The sequence below is a fragment of the Aedes aegypti genome, chromosome 3, assembly GCF_002204515.2.
Source record: "Aedes aegypti strain LVP_AGWG chromosome 3, AaegL5.0 Primary Assembly, whole genome shotgun sequence".
Classification (NCBI taxonomy): Eukaryota; Metazoa; Arthropoda; class Insecta; order Diptera; family Culicidae; genus Aedes; species Aedes aegypti.
Window position 1 is genome coordinate 38,283,185 of NC_035109.1, and position 4,173 is coordinate 38,287,357.

Below are 4,173 nucleotides of genomic sequence, written 5' to 3' on the forward strand. Positions count from 1 at the left end.
AAGTTTACCCATAATCGCCGAAAAGTGCACACACTCATTTTATGGGTAAACGAGCTTTACTCATAAATTGGTAAAGTCTCTCTACCCATAAATGGGTAATTTATTTTTATTTGGAAATTCGTGATTTTCACTTTTTTAGAGCTAGAATATTTTTAATACGGTTTTGTAGTTTATTATAAATGAATACACTCCAATAGATAAAGTAGGTACATGTTTCATTTATTCAGAGCATCAATATTAAATCTGCATTGTTGCAAATGTTAACCGGGAACCTGCCAGCCAAAGAATCAAATCGCACCTTTCAATCCGAACTGCCGGAAGAGAGTTAATTGGCATCAGCTCGGATAGAAGTTCATCGCTGGTTCACCTTACTGCAGATTTCCCCGTAGTGGAATGCATGCTGTAAAAAGAACTTCTTTATCAGTTAAAAACTGCTATAAATTATATTTAGTTTGCAATTTACCTCTATCAGCCAGCCGCTCTTAGCCGCTACCTCCTTCTTGACAACGTCGTTATTTTTTTTATTTTCATCCAAATATGGGTAGTTTGTGGTACTCATATATAGGTAAACATGCTTTACTCATAAAGTGAGTGAATTTTACCAAATTTTATCAGTATAATTTACCCATATTATAGGTTATGCAACAGAAACCCAAATTTGGGTGAATCAACTACCCATTTTTGGGTAGACTGATCTTAGCGTGTGGGAATCGAGCGGATTATTATCGCTGGCAGGACCACCAGGGCATCGAATATGCGGAAGTCGAGAACCTTGAGAACAATCTGGCCCTGTTTGAGCTTCTACCAGGGGGTGAGAAACTCGGCTCACTGTGCCCGGCACACTTTTCGGCACAGCACCGCACATCTGGGCACACTTCCTATCTTTTTTTTTCTGCAGGATTAGATTTGACAGTTGAAACTTTGGTGTTGTTCGCCCGGCTCAACAAGCGTGTTTGAGTCGAAACAAATCGCAATGAATACTGCCATCGAGAACGAGACATTCAAAGCAAATAGCTTCCTAAACATTTCCAAAATCTTCTGTCTGAACAAAAATCCAGGTTGACCAGCACTTTGTCAAGTAAGTTCTCTTTCCTTAGAAGCATGACGATCTATTAATATTCTCTCAATTCGCAGATTATGAAACATCATAAATGCCCATCGGAGTATATTCCGAAAGAGCTTTCCGAGTTGGTCAATCTCCTGCTATACCATCCAATGGAAGGGACCATAATTGACGATCAACGATCAGGTTACTCCATAAGCTTGCTACTTTGCTGTGAAAGATTCAGCCCTGTACGGCTGCGCTTAGTATGTCTCCGCCCTGGTCTCAGCTGATAATGAAGCAGAAAACCGAAAGAGACAGGCAGAGGAACAACAGGCATCCGGTTTATCCGCGGGAAAGAAAATAACGACAGATACGTGCTAATATCTGGCGGCAGAGAGTAAATCCGCTGCTAGTAAAGGCAACTGAGGAAGAAGTTACGGAGGAGTTGACAAATAATCTCACGAAAAACATGTGTTAGTAATTGATAAGATTTGTTACTGATTGTTGATAAATAATGATTCAAATATATTGATTCTTACAAATTCAACCTTACGTTCAAGATGCCATTAATAGCTAGACAACAGATTTTTATTATTGATTTGCTGCATTTGCTGAAAAACATTAGCAGCGGCATGCTACGGTCACGTACCATCTCGTAAACGATCTCTCAGCTGTCTCGATCACTCCCTGTCTGGTGATATCCAAAGCACCCTCGTTCGGTTCCGGTGGCATTGTAGATTAGCAAGCTTGGTAGAAGCTCAAACAGGGCCAGATTGTTCTCAAGGTTCTCGACTTCCGCATATTCGATGCCCTGGTGGTCCTGCCACCCGGATAAAAACGTATCATTCAGTGAATGGAATAAACCATTAATGTACAATATAACGTATTGGATACAATACAGCGTATTGTAATTGAATGTCGAAGCAATCATGTTTGGATTTACAATTCAAAAACAATATAATATATTGTAACAAAACATTGTATTGTTTTTTGGTTGGCTGCTTGGGCACGTCAGGAGTTAATCATCAATATTAACCTCCTTTTCCCGAGCAGCCTAGATAGCCGTGTAGTGTCGGTAGCGGTTGTTTCAACTGGCTAAGAATTAACACTACGGATTGCCTGTTCCGGTGGTAAAAGTCCACCTCACAGGTGACCCCTAATTTATGGTGTGATGCGTACCGTGCCTAAGAGCAACCGTAACGGTGCGCGACTAAACTAATGTCGAATTCGTTTTTGTCCAGTTCCAACCTAGGTTCGCACTAGTTCCAACCTAAGTGCTGTCAAAACGTTTTTTTATTCGCACAGGTTGGACCTAGTTTCGCACTAGTTCCAACCCCAAATCCGATAGGTTCGCACTGTGATGAATCACGGTTTCATGACTGGGTTCACCAATACAACTGCAATCGAACTGTCATATTTGTAACAACAAAAACAGTTTTCGATTGCGGTTGCGAAACAGATTTCGCTGCTTCTGTGATTAGAAATCTGAATCAGATTCTGACTCGGATTTCGAAGATTTATTTTTATCAGTTATTTCGGAAAATAACTTTGTTTAAACAAAGGCCTGTAGGTAAAGCTTTGAACTACATGAGGAAGAACTACACGGATGAAGAAGTAGTATCTATATGCATTCATTTGTTTATCAGGACTGCCCAACGTACGGCCGCAGGCCATATTCGGCCCGCGAAGAGTTTGAAGATACTTTTTCTTGGCCCGTTGAGAATTATAAATACCAAATTGGAGTTAGCACATAAGAAGGCTAAACATTTCATTTGTAAATAACTCAAATCAATAATTTGAAGATTGTTTTTTGGCAGCAAAATTTTATGCACTTATTTTGAGACTACGAACAATGGCGAAAATTGTACTACACAAAGCATCGCAGAATTCGCTCTCATTTGATTCTGAAGCACGATCAAAGCAAGCGAAGAAAAATATCCCTGCTGTTGCGGTCCACTATCGGAATTGTATCACAAGTTGTAACAAGTCTGATAAGGGGCGGTCCACTAATTACGTAAGACAATTTTCGGGATTTTTCAACCCCCCCTCCCCCCATGATAAGATTTTTTGTATGAAAATTCAAAATAAATTGTATGGCCCTAAGAAATCTCAACGATAAACAATCTCTCATAATGTGCTGCATATTATGATACAGTCAAACCTCCATGAGTCGATATTTCCGAGTCATGGAACAGAATTCCTTTGCAAAGCTGTTTCGAGGGACCGTCATAGTAACCATGAAATTTTGTTCTTAGTATGGTTCCATGAGCCGATTTCGAGTCATGGAACATCGACTCATGGAGGTTTCACTGTAGTTACAGAGAGCGATACGTGAGAGATTCTCTCAATTTTCTCAGGATTCAATCCCTGTACTACACATAGGTCTAACGTGAGAACATCACGTTCATGATGTGAAAAGTTTTTATTTAATATTATAATCTTACAATATAAGAGCAATTTATTTCCTTTTCCTCTCTATTTGGTAGACAAAACTAAATGCATTTTGAGGCTGAACAAAAGTTTTTGAGAAATAGTGTAATTTTTAAAAACAATCTCATTGAATCATGGCCAAATGTTCTCGAATACTTGGAAGGATTGTGTCAACAATTGTCGCATGACTTGAGAACCCCTGGTAAACACAAATCATTAACCTCCCACTTCGAAACCAAATAGCACCGAAAATGCTAAAGAATGCAATTGCAACCATATGTGACAATTGCCGCACAGCAATACCATACACCGATAGACCTTATTCCATTCCTTCCTTTCCACCTCTTGTGTGGCCGTACCCAAATGCACTCGAACGAGTGGCATCAAATTGCACAACTCAATAGGTCCGATAGTCCACCAAAATTCTAACAGACGCAGCAGTTAAGAACCTTTGTCAAAAGTCACTCCAGCCGTCTCGCTTACCCATATACAAACATAGGTTAAGACCAAATTGTAAAAATCCTATATAAATGAATGACTTTGTTGAATAAAGAAGATTCTTTATCCGAGAACTGACTCTGGCAGTCTTTCGGCCTGAACCGGTAGTTTCTACCTTAGTTCGGTTACCGATTTAGCCTAATAGAGAAAGCCTTCTCCAATCAAAGAAACATAAATGCTACATGGCATACCGTGACAGG

At 39.7% G+C, this 4,173-nt stretch overlaps 1 long non-coding RNA gene across 1 annotated transcript; it reads left to right on the forward strand.

Annotated features, from left to right (window-relative positions):
• Window positions 1–703: 703 nt before the first annotated feature.
• LOC110679291 lies at window positions 704–1,592 on the forward strand. The gene is made up of 2 exons (XR_002502369.1): window positions 704–1,078; window positions 1,135–1,592. It is a non-coding gene; the product is annotated as an uncharacterized LOC110679291 (long non-coding RNA).
• The last annotated feature ends 2,581 nt before the right edge of the window (window positions 1,593–4,173 follow it).